Genomic DNA, 26,253 nt, shown 5'->3' on the forward strand with positions numbered 1-26,253 from the left:
TTGGGAAGGGCAGGCGCTGTCACGGGGAGGGCGACGCCATCTTGGGAAGGGCAGGCGCTGTCACGGGGAGAGCGGTGCCGTCTTGGTGCCCTCACTTCCGTCTACATGCCCCCAGACCTCCTTTGTCACCCTCTAAGGCCCTTGAGGTGCTCGCAGCTCGCCTTGAGATGCCGGGGGAGATGTGGCTGGGGGGTCCTGGGACTGCAGGACACCCAATACCGGGGTGAGACCACCCCAAACCTGCGGGACCCCAAAACCTGGAACCCCCCAGAGACCTCTAACACAGCACCACCACTCCCCGCCCCCTCAGCTGCTTCAGGACCCTCCAGAGACCCCCCCGGAGACCCTCCAGAGGCCGCCAGACACCTCTCGATGCCCACAAAGCCCCTCTAGACGCCCCAGAATACCTCTCTGCGCCTCCCTGCAGAGGCCACTCACACCCTTGGCAGCAGGCGACAGCAAGCAGTACCTGGCCGTGCCCACAAGGTGGGAGCAGTGAGCAGAAGAGTCAGGGGCGCTAGGGACACCGAGACTCCAGCAATGCCACACAGCAACCCACACGCTGTGGGGACCTGACACAGAGACCCCGAAACCACACTGAGGCACAGACCCCCCCACTCCTCCCTGACCCTCCAGACATGACCCAGGAGCCCCTCCAGAGGTCCCCAGACACCTCTAGATGCTCCCAGAACCCTTCACATGCCCCCAAATTCCCCTTTCATACCCCCAAGCCCACTTCAGATGACAGCAGACCCTCCTTAACAGGCCCCCAACGCTCAGCAGGTCCGGTGCTGCTGTGCCTCGGGAGCAGATCAGCTGGTCTCCCTGCAGAGCTTTTTCCAGTCAATGAAAAACAGCACACCACACACACATGAAAGACAATCCACTGTTTTAATTGAGAGACAGTTGCTATTTCTGTTTCAAACCACACCCCACACCCCCCCGTGGCTCTGCTCAGGATGTGCTTTTCTCCTCTAGAAGCCTTTCTACAGAACAGAGGGGGGTCACGTCAAGGCCTTTCTGCACACAAATCACTGCCCTTCTGCAATCTCTCAATAAGCAGCACCGCTGTTCCTCTGCTGGAACACCTCACACTCACTCTTACACTTTCCCGGGGCTTTCCCTCCCCTCCAAGAACGTCCTGGCATTTCAAACATTTGGCATTTCAGGTCTGCAAGCAGCCTTTGTGGGAGGCTGCCCTCACCCCTCCCTCGCTGCTCCTCTGCTGTATCCTCGCCCACCCCCCTGTGGCATCACAGAAGGAAAGACAGCCGAGCGGCTACGCTCCTGTTCTTTTTATCACCCCGAGCCGGGGACAGCCTTCTGGGCAAGGTTTGCAGCTTCAGCACACAGCTGAGCTTTGCTCTCACCCATTAAACCCTTTGGTGGTTTCAGCTTCCCGAGGATGTGTCGGCACAAGTCCTTGTCGGGGCACCGCAAACAGGGAGAGACAAAGCTCCGAGATCCAGGAAGAGGACGGCTGAGCAGACACCCCTAAAGAGAGAAACTTCATCAGCTGAACCTCACACTTCTCCCAGCTTTGCAACAGCAAAGAACTTTGTGAACAACACAGTGGTGCTCCTAAGGAGGTCACCAGCTTGCAAGTTACAGGAGAAATAAAAACCTTTTTATTACAGAAGCACTGGCAAAAATTTACGGACAGGAACAGCAGACGAGGAAATTCTGCGATTGAGCTAACGATAGACATCAGGCCTAGGATCTGGCTACCCTGACAAAGGATGCCAACAGGACAGAGTGAGGCCTCAGCAGCACTCCCAAAAAGCCCCACAGAGAGCCACAGGCTCTGGCCCGTGCCCCACCTACGGGCCGGCCCTCCTGGCAGCAGCGCAACACCACCTCTTCAGGAGCCCAGGGACTGACCTCAGCCCCCTAAGGGCCAGGCAAGGTTGGTTCCTGTCAGCTGCCTAAAGCAGCCTCCCCAGCCCTGCTTCCAGGGACCTTGGGCTGCTGCTGGGGACAGAAGGGGGATGGAGGGCTCCACAACTCGTCACACAGACCCCGAGTACAGGGCTGTTAAGCGGACAGGGTGCCAAGGGAACAGGCTGCCATGAAGGCACAGACCCAGGCCCTGAACTACAGGGTGGTCACCTTGCCGCAGCAACACGACCCAGCGGCTTCGCTGCGTCCGACGAATAAAAGGAGGAAGTTCCACAGGAACAGAAGGGAAAACCTTTTCACTGTGTGTGCCAGAGCCCTGGAGCAGGCTGCCCAGAGAGTTAGTGGAGTCTCTGGAGACATTCAAAACCTGCCCCAGGTGATCCTGCACTGGCACAGGGGTTGGACCGGATGCTATTTTGGGGTCCCTTCCAACCCCTAACACTCAGTGATTCTGTGATTAGCTATGCTGGTGACAGAGTCTCACTGAGTGCTCTTTAAAATGTTTTTCTTTTCTTTCAGCCTAGGAGTTTCATATTTAAATAGACCTTCTGCTCTGTCTTCCCCCTTCCTTCTTCCATCTTGCGTCTAAACACTAGGAGAGCTTGATGAGCTGTATCCTGGGCGTCCCAACGTAACACATCTCAATTGCATACATGGATTTTGTAATCTTTTGCCCCATTGCTCGCACAGGGTGGATTAAGTTCATTACTTATAGCTTGTCAGGACAGCTGTTGAAGTGTCCTGTGCAATGCAGGAGGAGTTGAATCCCATAGGAAACCACATTACTGTGCTTTGTCAGCCTGGTTATGGTCAGAAACCTCCTTCATTTTTTTTTCTCTTAAACAGATATATCACATGAGTCCCCAGAATTAATTTGCCTCTTCTCATAATTATTTCTTTAAAACTGTCTTAGAAGTGTCTCTGTCCTTCCCTCTCTCTAGATACTGGCCTCCTGAGCCCATGGCAGACTTGCACAGAGCTACTGCGAGCACCACTCTGCACGGCCTCTGGGGGGCTTTCAAGCACAGGCACCCCAGGAGAATCCAAACCTAACCTTGCAGCTGGCCTTAGAGCTCCTCTTTGGAAAACTGTCGCTGCCAGGGCCCACAAACCCAACATCCTCTGTCAGCAACCTGGATGTAAGAGCTAAAAAGTGTCAACAGAAATTGTACTTGGACACCTCAGGAAGATCCTTCAATGAAAGAGCTGGCTCCTCCTGAAGGGCAAGTATGAATGGAGCTCTCAAAGTACCACACTTCAGAGCCTCCTACTTGCTAGCACTAAGACAATTGTTCATGTAGAATGACTGGCCACTCACTTCAACAAACCCCACAGAACTGGCTCCTATCAACTCTCCAGAAGACACTGCTGCACTAGCTTGGCTGCCTGACCGGCTCAGTTCAGGTGGCTTAGGATCTCACAGAGGGTACCACCAGAACTGAGGGGACTGCAGTCTTTGCAGCTTCAGCTTTCCTTCTCTGCTACTTCTTTTTTCAGATGGATTTTTTTTCAAAGGGACTGCTGGACAGCAGAACAGGATGGATGGCTGGGCCCCAAGAGCGGTGGGGAACAGAGTTAAACCCAGCCGGTGGACGGCCGGGCACAAGTGGTGTTCCCCAGCACACAGAGGTGAGAGAGTGAGTCCAGAGAAGGGCCACAAAGCTGGTGAGGGGTCTGGATAACAAGTCTTATGAGGAGTGGCTGAAGGAACTGGGACTGTTTAATCTGCAGAAGAGGAAGCTGAGGGAATTATGGCGTGGTCTGGCTTCAGCTCTCAACTACCTCCATGTTGAACAAGGACAGCTTGTACTCACAGAAGGCACTTGGGGGTTTGTGTGTGAGGTTCCTGTAGAGCTCAGGTCTCTGAGACTTCTGAACAGCTGTGCTTAGCCCAAAATCAGACAGTTTCACATCACCCTGGGAAAAAAAAATCCAAGAAAAGAATTCAGAAAGATTGTGCTTGAGCAAAAGAAAAGGTTTAACAGCTGCACAGCCTCCTGAGCCCATGGCAGACTTGCAGAGCTACTGTAGCACCACTCTGCACGGCCTCTGGGGGGGTTTCAAGCACAGGCACTCCAGGAGACTCCAGGCACTCCATAGAGACTCCAAAACCTCACTGAGAACCCCCCAACTCCTTCAGGACCCCCCCAGATTCCCCAACTTAGATGCCCACAAAACCCCTTTGGAGGCACCCAAACCCCCCATCTGATACGCCCAGCTCCGTTTTAGGTACCCCCAGACGCTTCTAATGTCCCCAGACCCGCTGGTAGACCAGCCCAGAACCCCCTGACACTATCCCACACCCTTTCACGGGGCTCCACACCCCTTCTAGATGCCCACAAAACCCCTTCACCTGCCAAAAGAAACCTTTACCTGCCTCCAAACCCCATTTGGGGGCCACTCAGAACCCTTAGCAGCGGGTGGCAGCAACCAAGTCTGTTGCTCTCACCAATTAAACCTGGATGTTAGGAAGAAGGTCTTCATAGAATAGAATAGAGCAGGGTGAAAGAGAGATTGGCCTTTGGAATGTGCTGCCCAGGGAGGTGGTGGAGTCGCCATCACTGGAAGTGTTTAGAAAGAGACTGGATGAGGCACTCAGTGCCATGGCTTAGTTGATTGGAATGGAATGGACCGGACCAGGTTGGAAGAGACCTTCAAGATCATCGTGTCCAACCTATCATCCAACACCACCTAATCAACTAAACCATGCAACCAAGCACCCTATCCAGTCTCCTCCTGAACACCTCCAAAGATGGTGACTCCACCACCTCCCAGGGCAGCCCATTCCAATGGGCAATCACTCTCTCTGTGCAGAACCTCTTCCTAACCTCTAGCCTAAACCTCCCCTGCCACAGCTTGAGACTGTGTCCTCTTGTTCTGCTGCTGCTTGCCTGGAAGAAGAGACCAACCCCCACCTGGCTACAACCTCCCTTCAGGGAGTTGCAGAGAGCAAGAAGGTCTCCCCTGAGCCTCCTCTTCTCCAGGCTAAGCAACCCCAGCTCCCTCAGCCTCTCCTCACAGGCCTGTGCTCCAAACCCCTCCCCAGCTTTGTTGCCCTTCTCCGGACTCCTTCCAGCAACTCAACGTCTTGCTTAAACGGAGGGGCCCAGAACTGGACACGGGACTCAAGGTGTGCCCTAACCAGTGCCAAGTGCAGGGGCAGAATGACCTCCCTGCTCCTGCTGGCCACACTGTTCCCGATATTGGCCAGGTTGCCAGTGGCCTTCTTGGCCACCCGTGCACGCTGCTGGTCACGACCAGAAGACAGGGATCAGAAGAGTCTTTGGCCAAGCTGTAAACCTCTTCCTAACACTCAGCCTAAACCTCCCCTGGCACAGCTTGAGACTGTGTCCTCTTGTTCTGGTGCTGCTTGCCTGGGAGAAGAGACCAACCCCCACCTGGCTACAACCAGAACTGAGGGGACTGCAATCTTTGCAGCTTCAGCTTTCCTTCTCTGCTACTTCTTTTTTCAGATGGATTTTTTTTCAAAGGGACTGCTGGACAGCAGAACAGGATGGATGGCTGGGCCCCAAGAGCGGTGGGGAACAGAGTTAAACCCAGCCGGTGGACGGCCGGGCACAAGTGGTGTTCCCCAGGACACCCCTTGTGAGAGAGTGAGTCCAGAGAAGGGCCACAAAGCTGGTGAGGGGTCTGGATAACAAGCCTTATGAGGAGTGGCTGAAGGAACTGGGACTGTTTAATCTGCAGAAGAGGAAGCTAAGGGAATTAAGGTGTGGTCTGGCTTCAGCTCTCAACTAGTTCCACGTTGAGCAAGGACAGCTTGTACTCACAGAAGGCACTGGCTGCTTGGGTTCAAGGTTCCTGCAGAGCTCAGGCTATCTCTCTTGATTAGTGAGGTCGTCCTGTCACCTAGGCAGAGAGAAGAAAATGCAGCTATGAAATTAGACCACTGGAATCGTGAGACTCGTTCTGTGTGCGACTCCAGGAGAATCCAAACCTAACCTTGGAGCTGCCCTGAAGAGCTCCTCATAGCTTGAGGAGTACCAGAGCAGGAACAATTCCCAAAAGGTTTTCACTGCGTTCCTAGGGCACTTGAAGGATTGCCCTGGCTGTAGTTAATACCTAGAAATTCCTCTCAAAATCTTTGCAGCACAGCAAGGAAATTGAGGGATGGGAAGGCAATATGTACTTACACGTTAGGCAAGAATTGGCTTTGCAAACTAATCTCTCTAACTGTTGGATATGCACTGAACTTCCTCGAGGCCAAATGAGGACCCCTTTATTTGGGGAAGCCTCAATGAATTGGACTTGGGGGGCATCAGACTGGGTGACTACATCTGAGAGTAACTTCCACAAGTGTCAGCATGGGAAAGATAGCTCAGAAAGCCTGGGTCCAAAGTTTGCCTTAAGAAAATATAGTATAGGAATATACTGTTGGCTGTGAGAAAGGGGGGAACTGATGAACAGAAAAGTCTCATTAACAGAACCACAGAGTTGATAAGAATTTTCCGCTTGTTAGCTGAAATGCTGGAACGCAGGGAGGGGGAGAGGGGCTGGCAGACAGCCTTTGGATAGAGAAGGAATAACAGGATTTGTCAGTGATTCACTTCTGTTAGTCTTGGACAAGATGCTCTTTTGTATACGATAAAGGACACCTGCATGATATGTGTACTTCTGCTCTTTTAGAGAGATAAGCTTTGTATAGATAGGCAGCATCTGGACCTCTGTCATTATAGACAGATAACTTTTTGTATAAAAGTTTGCCCAAACCTCTCTGAAGACACACAGCTCTTTTGAAATGATCCTACCTGTGTCAGGCGCCAGAATAGAAGCACGATACAAGAGACTTACTGAGTCTCTTGTGTGTCTTTCTCTAAGTCATTATCAACGCTGTTTGCAGCACAAACCCAAACCCAAACCCACCCCGAGACACCCCCAGCTCCCACGGGAGCCTGCAGAGACCTCCCAAAGGGTCCGTCGGAGGTGCCCAGCTGCCTCTCCACGACCCTCGATCCTTTCAGATGGCCCCACCAGAACTTTACGTATCCCCAGACCCTTTTAGGTGTCCCCAGACCTCCTCCGTCACCCCCAAAAGCCCTGCCGATGGCCCCAGACCACCTTCAGACGCCGGAAGGAACACACCTGGGAGTCCCGGGCCGGCAGCGACACCGGAAACCGCACTGCGAGCTCCCCGAATGCGCCAGGACCGCTTGCCCCGCCAAAGGACGGCGGTTCGCAGGCACCCTGGGGCACAGAACGGCGTCAGGCGCCGAATCAGGGCTCTCCGCCACCGCTCCGGCTCCAAAGCTGCTCAGCGCGGCGCCCGCCCCCCCGGCCAGAAAAGCGGGCCGAAGCCCGCGAGGACGGCGCGTGCGCGGGACCGGACCCGCTGCGGCGCAGGCGCCGTATCCATAGCGACCACCGGGACGCTGCACCCCCCGCGCGAGCAGAGCCGGGCTAGGGCGCAGGCACCGTATCCATAGCGACCACCGGGACGCTGCCCCCCCAGGGCGCGAGCAGAGCCAGGCTAGGGCGCAGGCGCCGCACCCATAGCGACCACCGGGACGCTGCCCCCCCTGGCGCGAGCAGAGCCAGGCTAGGGCGCAGGCGCCGTATCCATAGCGACCACCGGGACGCTGGCCCTGTGGCGCGAGCAGAGCCGGGCTAGGGCGCAGGCGCTGTGCCCATTGCAGCAGTGTCATTACACAGGCGGGGCGGGATTGAGCACTTCCCTGGGCGTGGGCAGCAGCTCAGCTCGGCCCTGCTCAGAATCTTTTCTATTTACATTACAAACCACAACGCCCACACACCACTGTTTTGAATTTGCATGACACAGGCTCTGCTTATAGCTCAAGCCCCTCTGTGGCTTCTGTTTTTCAATTCTCTAAGCCTTTAAAAAGGGCAGACAGGGGTCGTTTCCAAAGATTTCTTACGCACCATCACTCCAACCCCTGCCTCTCCAGCTGCAAACCAGAGGTTTGCCTCCGCCTCGCCTCACCCCAGTGCTTACAGTTTTGAAGATTTTGTGGTCCCCTCCGAGAGTTTTCAGCACTTTAGGGGGGTGCCCCCAGCCCTCACTCACCTGCTCCTCTGCTGCAGCAGCCTCCTGCCCCACGTGGCAGAACCAGCCCACCCACAATCCCCCCACTCCCTTTGATTCACCCCCAAAAATGTCAGAAAATAAAGCAAACTGCCCAGCCAGCACCTTGGTGAGGTCAGAACCGCCTTGGTACCCCCAGTCCCGTTCACATGTCCCCAGACCCCTTTTGTCACAATCTGAAGCCCTGGAGGTGCACCGAGCTTACCTTTAGGTGCAGGGGGAGCCGAAGCTGGGGCCTCCCAGGGCTGCAGGTACACTAAAACCCAGAGTGAGACCTCCCCAGCTCCTGCAAGACCCCAAAACCTGGAACCCCACAGAGATGCCTGACCCTAAACCCCACCACCTCCCCCCAGTCTCCATCAGGACCCTGCAGAGGCCCTCAGAACCATTCAGATACCCCCAAATTCCCTTTTCATACCCCCCAGGCCCACTTTAGATAACAGCAGACCCCTGTAACAGACTCCCAACACAGCAGGTCTGGGGCAGGTCCTCCACCTCTGCCTGGGGAGCAGCTTTGCTGAGCTCCCTTCCAGGCTTTTTCCATTCCAAGAAAAAACAACACACCACAAGCACACACAAAGTTTTAATTGAGAGAGACACAGTTGATATTTCTATTTCCAGTTCAAACCCTCTGTGGCCTGCTCAGGCTGTGCTTTTCTATTCTGGAAGCATTTCAAGATAACAGAGATCCAGGGGGAGTCAGGTCAAAGCCTTGCTGCATACAAATCACTGTCCTGCAATCTCCTGCTAAACAGCACCGCTTTCCCTCTGCTGGAACATCTCACACTCACACTTTCCCAGGGCTTTCCCTCCCCTCCAAGAACGTTCTGGCATTTCAAACATTCAGGTCTGCAAGCAGCCTTTGTGGGAGACTGCCCCCACTCCTCCCTCACTGATCCTCTGCTGCACCCTTACCACCCCCACGTGGCATCACAGAAGGAAAGACAGCTGAGCGGCTACGCTCCTCTTCTTTTTATCACCCCGAGCTGGGGACAGCCTTCTGGGTAAGGTTTCCACCTTCAGCAACTGGCTGAGCTTTGCTCTCATCCACTAAACCCTTCGGTGGTTTCAGCTTTCTGAGCCTGTGTTGGCACAAGTCCTCATCAGGGCACTGCAAACAGAGAGAGACAAACCTTTCTTCTGTCCAAGAGATCCAGGAAGAGGATGGCTGAGCAGACACTTCTAAAGAAAGTAACTCACCTAAATCTCACATTTGTCCCAAGTTTGCAACAAAAAAACACTCTGTGAACAACAGAGCGGTGCTCCCACGGTGGTCACCAGCTTGCAAGCTACAGCAGAAATAAAAACCTTTTTATTACAGAAGCACTGGCAAAATTTTACAGACAAATAAGTGCTGTGATTGAGCTAAACTGTTCCCTGAAGAATCCCCCCGGTGTTTAGGAGGGTTAAAAAGTGCAAAGAACGTCCACAACAGATGCTTAAGCCTAGAAACAAGCCAGGATGCCTGCAAGGGAAGGAGCAGTTGCTCCATGTGAAGACATGATGAGAAGCTTTGGAGAGTTTGATTTGAGTCTGCCCTCTCACCTGCATTGCCTGGCACGTGGACTAACTGAAAACTGGTCCTTAGTGTCCCTGCTGAATACTGCTTCCATACCACTTAAAATTTCCTTCCAACTCATTAAAAGCACGGAGGCATCACATAAGAGCAACAGAACAAAAATTATTCTCTCCCAAAGAAGAGGATCACTGGGAACACAAATTCACCCTTACACCTGTGGCATGTTCACCCTGAGCACAGAAAAGCTGTCCAGAATCGAAGCAAAATGGACTTCAAACGGACACAGTAAGAGCTGCGTGGTACCTCAACCATTTTGCACTAGTGCAAGTGACAATCCACATGGAAGAAGGATGGGATTCTTGCACAACAGGACTGCAGCTCATTATGCCAGGAGACATAAACAGGCAAAAAATCAGCTGAGGCAGGCCTTTGATACAGCTTGTGGCGACTAAAGGATAGTCTGAGAGTGCTTTCCACATGAAGAATATCTGAAGGAGCAGGACAAGAAGTACACAGAAGTGCCACGTTCTGTCTGCCTTGACAAAGATTGCCAAAAGGACAAAACAAGGCCTCAGAAGTGCCAGTTGCTCCCCGCCCGAGGGAAAGAGGGAAGCCTCCAGCCCCGCAGGCAGCTCCCCATGGGCACCCCCCGGCCAGCTACCCGCCCGCAGACACCCCCAGCTCTGCAAAGTCTTCCCGCTTTCGCTCGACTCACCCAAGCGGCGCACGGCACACTTCCGGTCGGGACCGCAGACGGGCGCCGCAGCAGACGCCCTGGGCAATGGAGCTGGGCATGCAACACAGCGGCCAGAGCGGCTGCACGACCCTGCTTACAGGGGGCTGGAGCCGCCGCTGGCATTTCAAAGCGCCCGGGATGCCAGGGCACTGACCGGGCCCTGACTTACAGGGCAGCCCTGGTCCCAAAAGGCCCACGGAGGCTCCTTCTCTCCGCTTCAGGGGCATCTTGACCCACACCCCGCTAGCCGGGGGGGGTGCCCCACACAGGCTGCCAGCTGAGCGCAAAGGCACTCGGACCCCGACCCCTCTTACGGGCGGGTCGAAACCCAGGGAGCTGAGAGCTTGGCCTGGCCCCGCAGCTACAGGAAGACAGCAGCCAGGCAGTGGGGCATCACGGCCAAAGGCCGGGGGGCTGTGGCCCCAGCCCCGAAGACGGGGTGGGGTGGGGGGGAACAACACGCTAAGATAAGCCCCACACACTCCCTGGCCCCATGCCTCTGAAAGGCCGGGACCAGATCTACCCGCCCTGATTACAGGGGGGGTCCCTCCTTGAACCTCCCGCCGGACACCGGCAACACACTTCCCTGCCTACAGGGCGGTCGCTCTCGGCCCGGCACTCCCAAAAAGCCCCACGGAGAGCCACGGGCTCTGGCCTGCGCCCACTTACGGGCCGGCCCTCCTGGCTGCAGCACAACACCACCTCTTCAGGAGCCCAGGGACTGACCTCAACCCTCTAAGGGTTTGTTCCTGTTAGCTGCCAAAAGCAGCCTCCCCAGCCCTGCTTACAGGGACCTTGGGTGGCTGCTGGGGACAGAAGGGGACAGAACGGCACAGAAGGCTCCATAACTCGTCACACAGGCCCCGAGTGCGGGGCTGTTAATCTGACAGGGTGCCAAGGGAACAGGCTGCCATGAAGGCAGAGACCCAGGCCCTGAACTACAGGGGGGTCACCTTGCCGCAAGACGACTTAAGCGGCTTCGCTGTGTCCATCCAATCAAAGGAGGGGCAAGCCGAGCTCCCACCCCACTCGAGGCCTCCAAGGAGACTGCCGTGGAACCGCCCAGAGCCCCTCTTTCCCTCCTGGGAAGCCTAAGCTAAGCTACAGCCTTTTCTAAGGGACCTAAAGGACAAGCAGACTCAGGCACACAGAGGCAAGAGGGGCCACACACACAGCCCTTCCCAAGAGAGGGAGCAAGCTCTGGGCAGCCACTGGTGGGGCAGGCATCCTTAACCCTGAGCAGGAGAGCAGAGGGTCAGACCTGGCCCCCCCGGGGATGCATGCAGGTAGAGGGGCCTCAGGATGCCAATCGTTGTGACATGCCCCAAGTACAGGGCGTCACGCTGGCCAGGCCGCCAGCAGCCGAGAAACTGTTTAAAGGGCCCTCCCCTGCTTACAGGGGGGGCTGGGGTCCAGGCAGCTACACTTCCCCCCATACGGGCCGAGACGCCGGCTCGGACCCTCCTTACAGGGTGGCCAGTCTCCGTGCAGCCAAGGAGCTAGGTGGCAAAACGCCTACAACAGCAAAAGCAAAGACCGAGCCCTGCTTACAGGGAGGTCGCCCAGCACAAAGCCAACCAGGGCACCCTAACGGTGCTGGCAAAGATCTTGTGTTACCACAGCCAAATTGAGAGGGAGGTCTCATTGCCCAGGGCGCCTTTCTCCTGTCCTGCTCTTCAGCCAGACGCCGCTCCTCTTGCCTCGCCGCCTCTTGCCTCCGCCGTATGTTGCCTCGCCGCCTCTTGCCTCCGCTGTATGTTGCCTCGCCGCCTCTTGCCTCCGCCGTATGTTGCCTTGCCGCTCCGCAGCGGGCCTCTTCTTCCTTCTGTGCCAGCCACTGCCAAGGAAGGAGGACAGAGTTAGGCCTCAGTAGTGCCAGTTGCTCCCCACCCGAGGGAAAGAGGGAAGCCTCCAGCCCCGCAGGCAGCTCCCCATGGGCACCCCCCGGCCAGCTACCCGCCCGCAGACACCCCCAGCTCTGCAAAGTCTTCCCGCTTTCGCTCGACTCACCCAAGCGGCGCACGGCACACTTCCGGTCGGGACCGCAGACGGGCGCCGCAGCAGACGCCCTGGGCAATGGAGCTGGGCATGCAACGCAGCGGCCAGAGCGGCTGCACGACCCTGCTTACAGGGGGCTGGAGCCGCTGCTGGCATTTCAAAGCGCCCGGGATGCCAGGGCACTGACCGGGCCCTGACTTACAGGGCGGCCCTGGTCCCAAAAGGCCCACGGAGGCTCCTTCTCTCCGCTTCAGGGGCATCTTGACCCACACCCCGCTAGCCCGGGGGGGTGCCCCACACAGGCTGCCAGCTGAGCGCAAAGGCACTCGGACCCTGACCCCTCTTACGGGCGGGTCGAAACCCAGGGAGCTGAGAGCTTGGCCTGGCCCCGCAGCTACAGGAAGACAGCAGCCAGGCAGTGGGGCATCACGGCCAAAGGCCGGGGGGCTGTGGCCCCAGCCCCGAAGACGGGGTGGGGCGGTGGGGAACAACACGCTAAGATAAGCCCCACACACTCCCTGGCCCCATGCCTCTGAAAGGCCGGGACCAGATCTACCCGCCCTGATTACAGGGGGGGTCCCTCCTTGAACCTCCCGCCGGACACCGGCAACACACTTCCCTGCCTACAGGGCGGTCGCTCTCGGCCCGGCACTCCCAAAAAGCCCCACGGAGAGCCACGGGCTCTGGCCTGCGCCCACTTACGGGCCGGCCCTCCTGGCTGCAGCACAACACCACCTCTTCAGGAGCCCAGGGACTGACCTCAACCCTCTAAGGGTTTGTTCCTGTTAGCTGCCAAAAGCAGCCTCCCCAGCCCTGCTTACAGGGACCTTGGGCGGCTGCTGCTGGGGACAGAAGGGGACAGAACGGCACAGAAGGCTCCATAACTCGTCACACAGGCCCCGAGTGCGGGGCTGTTAATCTGACAGGGTGCCAAGGGAACAGGCTGCCATGAAGGCAGAGACCCAGGCCCTGAACTACAGGGGGGTCACCTTGCCGCAAGACGACTTAAGCGGCTTCGCTGTGTCCATCCAATCAAAGGAGGGGCAAGCCGAGCTCCCACCCCACTCGAGGCCTCCAAGGAGACTGCCGTGGAACCGCCCAGAGCCCCTCTTTCCCTCCTGGGAAGCCTAAGCTAAGCTACAGCCTTTTCTAAGGGACCTAAAGGACAAGCAGACTCAGGCACACAGAGGCAAGAGGGGCCACACACACAGCCCTTCCCAAGAGAGGGAGCAAGCTCTGGGCAGCCACTGGTGGGGCAGGCATCCTTAACCCTGAGCAGGAGAGCAGAGGGTCAGACCTGGCCCCCCCGGGGATGCATGCAGGTAGAGGGGCCTCAGGATGCCAATCGTTGTGACATGCCCCAAGTACAGGGCGTCACGCTGGCCAGGCCGCCAGCAGCCGAGAAACTGTTTAAAGGGCCCTCCCCTGCTTACAGGGGGGGCTGGGGTCCAGGCAGCTACACTTCCCCCCATACGGGCCGAGACGCCGGCTCGGACCCTCCTTACAGGGTGGCCAGTCTCCGTGCAGCCAAGGAGCTAGGTGGCAAAACGCCTACAACAGCAAAAGCAAAGACCGAGCCCTGCTTACAGGGAGGTCGCCCAGCACAAAGCCAACCAGGGCACCCTAACGGTGCTGGCAAAGATCTTGTGTTACCACAGCCAAATTGAGAGGGAAGTCTCATTGCCCAGGGCGCCTTTCTCCTGTCCTGCTCTTCAGCCAGACGCCGCTCCTCTTGCCTCGCCGCCTCTTGCCTCCGCCGTATGTTGCCTCGCCGCCTCTTGCCTCCGCTGTATGTTGCCTCGCCGCCTCTTGCCTCCGCCGTATGTTGCCTTGCCGCTCCGCAGCGGGCCTCTTCTTCCTTCTGTGCCAGCCACTGCCAAGGAAGGAGGACAGAGATAGGCCTCAGTAGTGCCAGTTGCTCCCCGCCCGAGGGAAAGAGGGAAGCCTCCAGCCCCGCAGGCAGCTCCCCATGGGCACCCCCCGGCCAGCTACCCGCCCGCAGACACCCCCAGCTCTGCAAAGTCTTCCCGCTTTCGCTCGACTCACCCAAGCGGCGCACGGCACACTTCCGGTCGGGACCGCAGACGGGCGCCGCAGCAGACGCCCTGGGCAATGGAGCTGGGCATGCAACGCAGCGGCCAGAGCGGCTGCACGACCCTGCTTACAGGGGGCTGGAGCCGCCGCTGGCATTTCAAAGCGCCCGGGATGCCAGGGCACTGACCGGGCCCTGACTTACAGGGCGGCCCTGGTCCCAAAAGGCCCACGGAGGCTCCTTCTCTCCGCTTCAGGGGCATCTTGACCCACACCCCGCTAGCCGGGGGAGGTGCCCCACACAGGCTGCCAGCTGAGCGCAAAGGCACTCGGACCCCGACCCCTCTTACGGGCGGGTCGAAACCCAGGGAGCTGAGAGCTTGGCCTGGCCCCGCAGCTACAGGAAGACAGCAGCCAGGCAGTGGGGCATCACGGCCAAAGGCCGGGGGGCTGTGGCCCCAGCCCCGAAAACGGGGTGGGGCGGGGGGGGAACAACACGCTAAGATAAGCCCCACACGCTCCCTGGCCCCATGCCTCTGAAAGGCCGGGACCAGATCTACCCGCCCTGATTACAGGGGGGGTCCCTCCTTGAACCTCCCGCCGGACACCGGCAACGCACTTCCCTGCCTACAGGGCGGTCGCTCTCGGCCTGGCACTCCCAAAAAGCCCCACGGAGAGCCACGGGCTCTGGCCTGCGCCCACTTACGGGCCGGCCCTCCTGGCTGCAGCACAACACCACCTCTTCAGGAGCCCAGGGACTGACCTCAACCCTCTAAGGGTTTGTTCCTGTTAGCTGCCAAAAGCAGCCTCCCCAGCCCTGCTTACAGGGACCTTGGGTGGCTGCTGGGGACAGAAGGGGACAGAACGGCACAGAAGGCTCCATAACTCGTCACACAGGCCCCGAGTGCGGGGCTGTTAATCTGACAGGGTGCCAAGGGAACAGGCTGCCATGAAGGCAGAGACCCAGGCCCTGAACTACAGGGGGGTCACCTTGCCGCAAGACGACTTAAGCGGCTTCGCTGTGTCCATCCAATCAAAGGAGGGGCAAGCCGAGCTCCCACCCCACTCGAGGCCTCCAAGGAGACTGCCGTGGAACCGCCCAGAGCCCCTCTTTCCCTCCTGGGAAGCCTAAGCTAAGCTACAGCCTTTTCTAAGGGACCTAAAGGACAAGCAGACTCAGGCACACAGAGGCAAGAGGGGCCACACACACAGCCCTTCCCAAGAGAGGGAGCAAGCTCTGGGCAGCCACTGGTGGGGCAGGCATCCTTAACCCTGAGCAGGAGAGCAGAGGGTCAGACCTGGCCCCCCCGGGGATGCATGCAGGTAGAGGGGCCTCAGGATGCCAATCGTTGTGACATGCCCCAAGTACAGGGCGTCACGCTGGCCAGGCCGCCAGCAGCCGAGAAACTGTTTAAAGGGCCCTCCCCTGCTTACAGGGGGGGCTGGGGTCCAGGCAGCTACACTTCCCCCCATACGGGCCGAGACGCCGGCTCGGACCCTCCTTACAGGGTGGCCAGTCTCCGTGCAGCCAAGGAGCTAGGTGGCAAAAGGCCTACAACAGCAAAAGCAAAGACCGAGCCCTGCTTACAGGGAGGTCGCCCAGCACAAAGCCAACCAGGGCACCCTAACGGTGCTGGCAAAGATCTTGTGTTACCACAGCCAAATTGAGAGGGAGGTCTCATTGCCCAGGGCGCCTTTCTCCTGTCCTGCTCTTCAGCCAGACGCCGCTCCTCTTGCCTCGCCGCCTCTTGCCTCCGCCGTATGTTGCCTCGCCGCCTCTTGCCTCCGCCGTATGTTGCCTCGCCGCCTCTTGCATCCGCCGTATGTTGCCTCGCCGCTCCGCAGCGGGCCTCTTCTTCCTTCTGTGCCAGCCACTGCCAAGGAAGGAGGACAGAGTTAGGCCTCAGTAGTGCCAGTTGCTCCCCGCCCGAGGGAAAGAGGGAAGCCTCCAGCCCCGCAGGCAGCTCCCCATGGGCACCCCCCGGCCAGCTACCCGCCCGCAGACACCCCCAGCTCTGCAAAGTCTTCCCGCTTTCGCTCGACTCACCCAAGCGGCGCACGGCACACTTCCGGTCGGGACCGCAGACAGGCGCTGCAGCAGACGCCCTGGGCAATGGAGCTGGGCATGCAACGCAGCGGCCAGAGCGGCTGCACGACCCTGCTTACAGGGGGCTGGAGCCGCCGCTGGCATTTCAAAGCGCCTGGGATGCCAGGGCACTGACCGGGCCCTGACTTACAGGGCGGCCCTGGTCCCAAAAGGCCCACGGAGGCTCCTTCTCTCCGCTTCAGGGGCATCTTGACCCACACCCCGCTAGCCGGGGGGGGGGTGCCCCACACAGGCTGCCAGCTGAGCGCAAAGGCACTCGGACCCCGACCCCTCTTACGGGCGGGTCGAAACCCAGGGAGCTGAGAGCTTGGCCTGGCCCCGCAGCTACAGGAAGACAGCAGCCAGGCAGTGGGGCATCACGGCCAAAGGCCGGGGGGCTGTGGCCCCAGCCCCGAAAACGGGGTGGGGCGGGGGGGAACAACACGCTAAGATAAGCCCCACACGCTCCCTGGCCCCATGCCTCTGAAAGGCCGGGACCAGATCTACCCGCCCTGATTACAGGGGGGGTCCCTCCTTGAACCTCCCGCCGGACACCGGCAACGCACTTCCCTGCCTACAGGGCGGTCGCTCTCGGCCTGGCACTCCCAAAAAGCCCCACGGAGAGCCACGGGCTCTGGCCTGCGCCCACTTACGGGCCGGCCCTCCTGGCTGCAGCACAACACCACCTCTTCAGGAGCCCAGGGACTGACCTCAACCCTCTAAGGGTTTGTTCCTGTTAGCTGCCAAAAGCAGCCTCCCCAGCCCTGCTTACAGGGACCTTGGGTGGCTGCTGGGGACAGAAGGGGACAGAACGGCACAGAAGGCTCCATAACTCGTCACACAGGCCCCGAGTGCGGGGCTGTTAAGCTGACAGGGTGCCAAGGGAACAGGCTGCCATGAAGGCAGAGACCCAGGCCCTGAACTACAGGGGGGTCACCTTGCCGCAAGACGACTTAAGCGGCTTCGCTGTGTCCATCCAATCAAAGGAGGGGCAAGCCGAGCTCCCACCCCACTCGAGGCCTCCAAGGAGACTGCCGTGGAACCGCCCAGAGCCCCTCTTTCCCTCCTGGGAAGCCTAAGCTAAGCTACAGCCTTTTCTAAGGGACCTAAAGGACAAGCAGACTCAGGCACACAGAGGCAAGAGGGGCCACACACACAGCCCTTCCCAAGAGAGGGAGCAAGCTCTGGGCAGCCACTGGTGGGGCAGGCATCCTTAACCCTGAGCAGGAGAGCAGAGGGTCAGACCTGGCCCCCCCGGGGATGCATGCAGGTAGAGGGGCCTCAGGATGCCAATCGTTGTGACATGCCCCAAGTACAGGGCGTCACGCTGGCCAGGCCGCCAGCAGCCGAGAAACTGTTTAAAGGGCCCTCCCCTGCTTACAGGGGGGGCTGGGGTCCAGGCAGCTACACTTCCCCCCATACGGGCCGAGACGCCGGCTCGGACCCTCCTTACAGGGTTGCCAGTCTCCGTGCAGCCAAGGAGCTAGGTGGCAAAAGGCCTACAACAGCAAAAGCAAAGACCGAGCCCTGCTTACAGGGAGGTCGCCCAGCACAAAGCCAACCAGGGCACCCTAACGGTGCTGGCAAAGATCTTGTGTTACCACAGCCAAATTGAGAGGGAGGTCTCATTGCCCAGGGCGCCTTTCTCCTGTCCTGCTCTTCAGCCAGACGCCGCTCCTCTTGCCTCGCCGCCTCTTGCCTCCGCCGTGTGTTGCCTCGCCGCCTCTTGCCTCCGCCGTGTGTCGCCTCGCCGCTCCGCAGCGGGCCTCTTCTTCCTTCTGTGCCAGCCACTGCCAAGGAAGGAGGACAGAGTTAGGCCTCAGTAGTGCCAGTTGCTCCCCGCCCGAGGGAAAGAGGGAAGCCTCCAGCCCCGCAGGCAGCTCCCCATGGGCACCCCCCGGCCAGCTACCCGCCCGCAGACACCCCCAGCTCTGCAAAGTCTTCCCGCTTTTGCTCGACTCACCCAAGCGGCGCACGGCACACTTCCGGTCGGGACCGCAGACGGGCGCCGCAGCAGACGCCCTGGGCAATGAAGCTGGGCATGCAACGCAGCGGCCAGAGCGGCTGCACGACCCTGCTTACAGGGGGCTGGAGCCGCCGCTGGCATTTCAAAGCGCCCGGGATGCCAGGGCACTGACCGGGCCCTGACTTACAGGGCGGCCCTGGTCCCAAAAGGCCCACGGAGGCTCCTTCTCTCCGCTTCAGGGGCATCTTGACCCACACCCCGCTAGCCGGGGGGGGTGCCCCACACAGGCTGCCAGCTGAGCGCAAAGGCACTCGGACCCCGACCCCTCTTACGGGCGGGTCGAAACCCAGGGAGCTGAGAGCTTGGCCTGGCCCCGCAGCTACAGGAAGACAGCAGCCAGGCAGTGGGGCATCACGGCCAAAGGCCGGGGGGCTGTGGCCCCAGCCCCGAAGACGGGGTGGGGCGGGGGGGAACAACACGCTAAGATAAGCCCCACACACTCCCTGGCCCCATGCCTCTGAAAGGCCGGGACCAGATCTACCCGCCCTGATTACAGGGGGGGTCCCTCCTTGAACCTCCCGCCGGACACCGGCAACGCACTTCCCTGCCTACAGGGCGGTCGCTCTCGGCCCGGCACTCCCAAAAAGCCCCACGGAGAGCCACGGGCTCTGGCCTGCGCCCACTTACGGGCCGGCCCTCCTGGCTGCAGCACAACACCACCTCTTCAGGAGCCCAGGGACTGACCTCAACCCTCTAAGGGTTTGTTCCTGTTAGCTGCCAAAAGCAGCCTCCCCAGCCCTGCTTACAGGGACCTTGGGTGGCTGCTGGGGACAGAAGGGGACAGAACGGCACAGAAGGCTCCATAACTCGTCACACAGGCCCCGAGTGCGGGGCTGTTAATCTGACAGGGTGCCAAGGGAACAGGCTGCCATGAAGGCAGAGACCCAGGCCCTGAACTACAGGGGGGTCACCTTGCCGCAAGACGACTTAAGCGGCTTCGCTGTGTCCATCCAATCAAAGGAGGGGCAAGCCGAGCTCCCACCCCACTCGAGGCCTCCAAGGAGACTGCCGTGGAACCGCCCAGAGCCCCTCTTTCCCTCCTGGGAAGCCTAAGCTAAGCTACAGCCTTTTCTAAGGGACCTAAAGGACAAGCAGACTCAGGCACACAGAGGCAAGAGGGGCCACACACACAGCCCTTCCCAAGAGAGGGAGCAAGCTCTGGGCAGCCACTGGTGGGGCAGGCATCCTTAACCCTGAGCAGGAGAGCAGAGGGTCAGACCTGGCCCCCCCGGGGATGCATGCAGGTAGAGGGGCCTCAGGATGCCAATCGTTGTGACATGCCCCAAGTACAGGGCGTCACGCTGGCCAGGCCGCCAGCAGCCGAGAAACTGTTTAAAGGGCCCTCCCCTGCTTACAGGGGGGGCTGGGGTCCAGGCAGCTACACTTCCCCCCATACGGGCCGAGACGCCGGCTCGGACCCTCCTTACAGGGTGGCCAGTCTCCGTGCAGCCAAGGAGCTAGGTGGCAAAAGGCCTACAACAGCAAAAGCAAAGACCGAGCCCTGCTTACAGGGAGGTCGCCCAGCACAAAGCCAACCAGGGCACCCTAACGGTGCTGGCAAAGATCTTGTGTTACCACAGCCAAATTGAGAGGGAGGTCTCATTGCCCAGGGCGCCTTTCTCCTGTCCTGCTCTTCAGCCAGACGCCGCTCCTCTTGCCTCGCCGCCTCTTCCCTCCGCCGTATGTTGCCTCGCCGCCTCTTGCCTCCGCCGTATGTTGCCTCGCCGCCTCTTGCATCCGCCGTATGTTGCCTCGCCGCTCCGCAGCGGGCCTCTTCTTCCTTCTGTGCCAGCCACTGCCAAGGAAGGAGGACAGAGTTAGGCCTCAGTAGTGCCAGTTGCTCCCCGCCCGAGGGAAAGAGGGAAGCCTCCAGCCCCGCAGGCAGCTCCCCATGGGCACCCCCCGGCCAGCTACCCGCCCGCAGACACCCCCAGCTCTGCAAAGTCTTCCCGCTTTCGCTCGACTCACCCAAGCGGCGCACGGCACACTTCCGGTCGGGACCGCAGACAGGCGCCGCAGCAGACGCCCTGGGCAATGGAGCTGGGCATGCAACGCAGCGGCCAGAGCGGCTGCACGACCCTGCTTACAGGGGGCTGGAGCCGCCGCTGGCATTTCAAAGCGCCTGGGATGCCAGGGCACTGACCGGGCCCTGACTTACAGGGCGGCCCTGGTCCCAAAAGGCCCACGGAGGCTCCTTCTCTCCGCTTCAGGGGCATCTTGACCCACACCCCGCTAGCCGGGGGGGGTGCCCCACACAGGCTGCCAGCTGAGCGCAAAGGCACTCGGACCCCGACCCCTCTTACGGGCGGGTCGAAACCCAGGGAGCTGAGAGCTTGGCCTGGCCCCGCAGCTACAGGAAGACAGCAGCCAGGCAGTGGGGCATCACGGCCAAAGGCCGGGGGGCTGTGGCCCCAGCCCCGAAGACGGGGTGGGGCGGGGGGAAACAACACGCTAAGATAAGCCCCACACACTCCCTGGCCCCATGCCTCTGAAAGGCCGGGACCAGATCTACCCGCCCTGATTACAGGGGGGGTCCCTCCTTGAACCTCCCGCCGGACACCGGCAACGCACTTCCCTGCCTACAGGGCGGTCGCTCTCGGCCCGGCACTCCCAAAAAGCCCCACGGAGAGCCACGGGCTCTGGCCTGCGCCCACTTACGGGCCGGCCCTCCTGGCTGCAGCACAACACCACCTCTTCAGGAGCCCAGGGACTGACCTCAACCTTCTAAGGGTTTGTTCCTGTTAGCTGCCAAAAGCAGCCTCCCCAGCCCTGCTTACAGGGACCTTGGGTGGCTGCTGGGGACAGAAGGGGACAGAACGGCACAGAAGGCTCCATAACTCGTCACACAGGCCCCGAGTGCGGGGCTGTTAAGCTGACAGGGTGCCAAGGGAACAGGCTGCCATGAAGGCAGAGACCCAGGCCCTGAACTACAGGGGGGTCACCTTGCCGCAAGACGACTTAAGCGGCTTCGCTGTGTCCATCCAATCAAAGGAGGGGCAAGCCGAGCTCCCACCCCACTCGAGGCCTCCAAGGAGACTGCCGTGGAACCGCCCAGAGCCCCTCTTTCCCTCCTGGGAAGCCTAAGCTAAGCTACAGCCTTTTCTAAGGGACCTAAAGGACAAGCAGACTCAGGCACACAGAGGCAAGAGGGGCCACACACACAGCCCTTCCCAAGAGAGGGAGCAAGCTCTGGGCAGCCACTGGTGGGGCAGGCATCCTTAACCCTGAGCAGGAGAGCAGAGGGTCAGACCTGGCCCCCCCGGGGATGCATGCAGGTAGAGGGGCCTCAGGATGCCAATCGTTGTGACATGCCCCAAGTACAGGGCGTCACGCTGGCCAGGCCGCCAGCAGCCGAGAAACTGTTTAAAGGGCCCTCCCCTGCTTACAGGGGGGGCTGGGGTCCAGGCAGCTACACTTCCCCCCATACGGGCCGAGACGCCGGCTCGGACCCTCCTTACAGGGTTGCCAGTCTCCGTGCAGCCAAGGAGCTAGGTGGCAAAAGGCCTACAACAGCAAAAGCAAAGACCGAGCCCTGCTTACAGGGAGGTCGCCCAGCACAAAGCCAACCAGGGCACCCTAACGGTGCTGGCAAAGATCTTGTGTTACCACAGCCAAATTGAGAGGGAGGTCTCATTGCCCAGGGCGCCTTTCTCCTGTCCTGCTCTTCAGCCAGACGCCGCTCCTCTTGCCTCGCCGCCTCTTGCCTCCGCCGTGTGTTGCCTCGCCGCCTCTTGCCTCCGCCGTGTGTCGCCTCGCCGCTCCGCAGCGGGCCTCTTCTTCCTTCTGTGCCAGCCACTGCCAAGGAAGGAGGACAGAGTTAGGCCTCAGTAGTGCCAGTTGCTCCCCGCCCGAGGGAAAGAGGGAAGCCTCCAGCCCCGCAGGCAGCTCCCCATGGGCACCCCCCGGCCAGCTACCCGCCCGCAGACACCCCCAGCTCTGCAAAGTCTTCCCGCTTTTGCTCGACTCACCCAAGCGGCGCACGGCACACTTCCGGTCGGGACCGCAGACGGGCGCCGCAGCAGACGCCCTGGGCAATGGAGCTGGGCATGCAACGCAGCGGCCAGAGCGGCTGCATGACCCTGCTTACAGGGGGCTGGAGCCGCCGCTGGCATTTCAAAGCGCCCGGGATGCCAGGGCACTGACCGGGCCCTGACTTACAGGGCGGCCCTGGTCCCAAAAGGCCCACGGAGGCTCCTTCTCTCCGCTTCAGGGGCATCTTGACCCACACCCCGCTAGCCGGGGGGGGTGCCCCACACAGGCTGCCAGCTGAGCGCAAAGGCACTCGGACCCCGACCCCTCTTACGGGCGGGTCGAAACCCAGGGAGCTGAGAGCTTGGCCTGGCCCCGCAGCTACAGGAAGACAGCAGCCAGGCAGTGGGGCATCACGGCCAAAGGCCGGGGGGCTGTGGCCCCAGCCCCGAAGACGGGGTGGGGCGGGGGGGAACAACACGCTAAGATAAGCCCCACACACTCCCTGGCCCCATGCCTCTGAAAGGCCGGGACCAGATCTACCCGCCCTGATTACAGGGGGGGTCCCTCCTTGAACCTCCCGCCGGACACCGGCAACGCACTTCCCTGCCTACAGGGCGGTCGCTCTCGGCCCGGCACTCCCAAAAAGCCCCACGGAGAGCCACGGGCTCTGGCCTGCGCCCACTTACGGGCCGGCCCTCCTGGCTGCAGCACAACACCACCTCTTCAGGAGCCCAGGGACTGACCTCAACCCTCTAAGGGTTTGTTCCTGTTAGCTGCCAAAAGCAGCCTCCCCAGCCCTGCTTACAGGGACCTTGGGTGGCTGCTGGGGACAGAAGGGGACAGAACGGCACAGAAGGCTCCATAACTCGTCACACAGGCCCTGAGTGCGGGGCTGTTAATCTGACAGGGTGCCAAGGGAACAGGCTGCCATGAAGGCAGAGACCCAGGCCCTGAACTACAGGGGGGTCACCTTGCCGCAAGACGACTTAAGCGGCTTCGCTGTGTCCATCCAATCAAAGGAGGGGCAAGCCGAGCTCCCACCCCACTCGAGGCCTCCAAGGAGACTGCCGTGGAACCGCCCAGAGCCCCTCTTTCCCTCCTGGGAAGCCTAAGCTAAGCTACAGCCTTTTCTAAGGGACCTAAAGGACAAGCAGACTCAGGCACACAGAGGCAAGAGGGGCCACACACACAGCCCTTCCCAAGAGAGGGAGCAAGCTCTGGGCAGCCACTGGTGGGGCAGGCATCCTTAACCCCGAGCAGGAGAGCAGAGGGTCAGACCTGGCCCCCCCGGGGATGCATGCAGGTAGAGGGGCCTCAGGATGCCAATCGTTGTGACATGCCCCAAGTACAGGGCGTCACGCTGGCCAGGCCGCCAGCAGCCGAGAAACTGTTTAAAGGGCCCTCCCCTGCTTACAGGGGGGGCTGGGGTCCAGGCAGCTACACTTCCCCCCATACGGGCCGAGACGCCGGCTCGGACCCTCCTTACAGGGTGGCCAGTCTCCGTGCAGCCAAGGAGCTAGGTGGCAAAAGGCCTACAACAGCAAAAGCAAAGACCGAGCCCTGCTTACAGGGAGGTCGCCCAGCACAAAGTCAACCAGGGCACCCTAACGGTGCTGGCAAAGATCTTGTGTTACCACAGCCAAATTGAGAGGGAGGTCTCATTGCCCAGGGCGCCTTGCCCATGTCCAGCTGTTCAGCCCGGTGCTCCTCCGCTTCTCAGCTCCTCTCGCCCCCCCACACCTTGCCTCGCCGCTCCATAGTGGGGCTCTGTGCCAGCTGCCTCTGAGGAAGGAGAACAGAGTTAGGCCTCAGCAGTGCCAATTCCTCCCTGCCCAAGGGGAAAAGGTATCACTGCTCCTCCATCACTACAGGCTTTTTCTGTTCAAAATGTCCTTTCTCTCCTTGCATTATCATAGCTTCTATTTTCAACATTTTCATCCTCTGCCCTACAGATTTCCTTCTCAATTCCAGGCATAATTTCCCTTCCTCCCGTCCAAAATGGCCTCTGTTTCCCTCCCAAACATCCCCTTTCCTCCCTCCATCTTTCCTCAGCTCTTCCCTCCCATGCCTTTCCTCCCCCTCACTCTCCCTCCTAAATAAGCTGTGATTTTCCCTCTCAAATCCTCATTCTTGTCTCCCATAGGTTAACTTTCCTGTTCATTTCTGTATCTTGTCTCACAGATATTTGCCTTAAGTCTTCCCTCCAAGCTGCTTCCTGTGTCCCCTCTTCTTTGCTCAGGTTTTCTCAGGACAATTTTCACCTTCTCCCTGTGGATTGCCTCAGGTTCCCTCCATGCCCGCTCTGCCCCCAGCACATTGCCTCAGCTTTTCCCTCCGAAAGCTTTGGCTTTTATCCTGTATAAACTGCCTCCATGTTTTCCCTCCAGGATGTCACCTCTGCTCTTGCTTACCTCAGGGTTTTCTCTGTTTGCATTTTCTGCCCCACAGATCCTCTCAGTCTCTGTGCCCAAATGTCACTGCTCTGTCCCTGAGTCTGCTCCCTGCAGAGCTTCGTTCTGCCTGAAGGAGCAAACAGCAGAGGCACACTCAGGAGGTGCTGAGCTACAGAGGGAAGTGCCTCAGGTTTTAACGAAACAGAAATTGTCCCCGAGCTGATTCCCCTGCCCCCGGCCGGTCTCACCCTGCGCCCTCACGAACCTGCCCAAGCCCCTGCGCTGCCTGCCCTGCCCTCCGGCATCCGCAGCTCTGCCCCAGGAGCGGATCCTCCCAGACCCCAAGCCCAGCGCAGCTGCGGGCTGCGGCCCGGCCCGGCCCTGCCCCGGGCCGCGCCGGCCGCTTCCCGTTCCCGCCCCGGCAGCTCCTGAGGCGCGCGGCGCGCGCCAGCCCCTCTGGCGGGAAGGGCGCACAGGTGAGGCCGGGACCCTCCGGGCGCTCACAGTCCCCACAGCCAGGCGCCTCCCCTTGCCTCAGGCGGCGGCCGCGCGGGAACAGCGCGCGCTGGTGCCTGTGGCGCGGGCAGGGCGGGAAAGCCGCCGCGCGGGAACCCTCAGGGCGCTCACAGCCCCCAACACCCCACAGCCCCCCCCCGCCGCGCGCCTTCTGTGGCGCTCACAGACACAGCCCCCCCCAGCCCGGCCACCCTTAATGTCCTTTTATTAAAACCAATACAAACACGTGTATGTTCCGGGCTGGAGATGACAGCACCTCAGACACTGCCTACACAAACTCCTCCCTTCAGCTGCTGCAGCTCTGCCCCAGCCCAGCCCCGTTCCCTCTCACGCACCTCAGCGCTGCCTTCAGGGCTCCGCCACCCCCCGCGCTGCCCCAGCGCTGCCCCTGCGCTTCGGGAGCCGTCCTCGCACCCAGCCCGTCTAGCGGCGCCTCGGCTGAGCCTTCCCCGCAGAGCCGGAACTCCCCCAGCCGCTGGAATGCCCTCCGGGCCGCCCTGGCAGCCCCCCCTCGTGTTCATTGCACTGAGGACATCTGCACCGACGGGTGGTTGAAGCTGCACGGAGAGCGCCTCAGGCTCTAAGCTCCCGCAGGTCTCCCCGGGCCAGCCCTCCCTGTCCCCGCTCGCACCTGGGCTCCTGTCCCTCGCGGATCCGCCAAAGCCCCCCTGAGGCGCCTGCCAGGTCTCCATCCGCCGGAGCGCTGCCACAGCTGCCCTCTGAGCGCAACTCCCAAGTTCAGCGGCGCCTCTGGCCGGGGCCGGTCCCGCGCGGGCCGGGCGCCTCTGGCCGCTCGAATTCTCGCGCTGAAGCCCTGGGAGGAGCCCAGGCCCCGCCCCCGGCCCCGCCCCGCGCCCCAGGACGCTCAGTCTCCTCCGCCGGCGCTGGCGCGCACCCCAGAGAGCCTTCGGGCACCCCTGCTGCTCCCTCTATGAACTGTATCTCCATCTGTAGTGTTCTGAGCGGCCCAGGAGAGACCTCACAGTTACAGAAGGGAATTTAAAACGTCCCTCTCG

General features: G+C 60.3%; 3 long non-coding RNA genes across 3 annotated transcripts; all 3 read right to left on the reverse strand.

Annotated features, from left to right (window-relative positions):
• Positions 1 to 872: 872 nt before the first annotated feature.
• LOC137458498 (uncharacterized) lies at positions 873 to 11,091 on the reverse strand. The gene is made up of 4 exons (XR_010991779.1): positions 10,195 to 11,091; positions 5,691 to 5,769; positions 3,714 to 3,816; positions 873 to 1,494 (listed from the first exon to the last, which is right to left on the reverse strand). It is a non-coding gene; the product is annotated as an uncharacterized lncRNA (long non-coding RNA).
• Positions 8,529 to 9,971, reverse strand: LOC137458494 (uncharacterized). Its single transcript, XR_010991774.1, has 2 exons — positions 9,161 to 9,971; positions 8,529 to 9,071 (listed from the first exon to the last, which is right to left on the reverse strand). It is a non-coding gene; the product is annotated as an uncharacterized lncRNA (long non-coding RNA).
• A 12,622-nt stretch (positions 11,092 to 23,713) lies between the features above and the next one.
• Positions 23,714 to 25,969, reverse strand: LOC137458504 (uncharacterized). Its single transcript, XR_010991785.1, has 3 exons — positions 25,869 to 25,969; positions 24,740 to 24,848; positions 23,714 to 24,110 (listed from the first exon to the last, which is right to left on the reverse strand). It is a non-coding gene; the product is annotated as an uncharacterized lncRNA (long non-coding RNA).
• Positions 25,970 to 26,253: the final 284 nt, after the last annotated feature.

This window comes from Melanerpes formicivorus, unplaced genomic scaffold (assembly GCF_026170545.1).
Source record: "Melanerpes formicivorus ecotype bairdi unplaced genomic scaffold, bMelFor1.0.p_v2 SCAF_255, whole genome shotgun sequence".
Classification (NCBI taxonomy): Eukaryota; Metazoa; Chordata; class Aves; order Piciformes; family Picidae; genus Melanerpes; species Melanerpes formicivorus.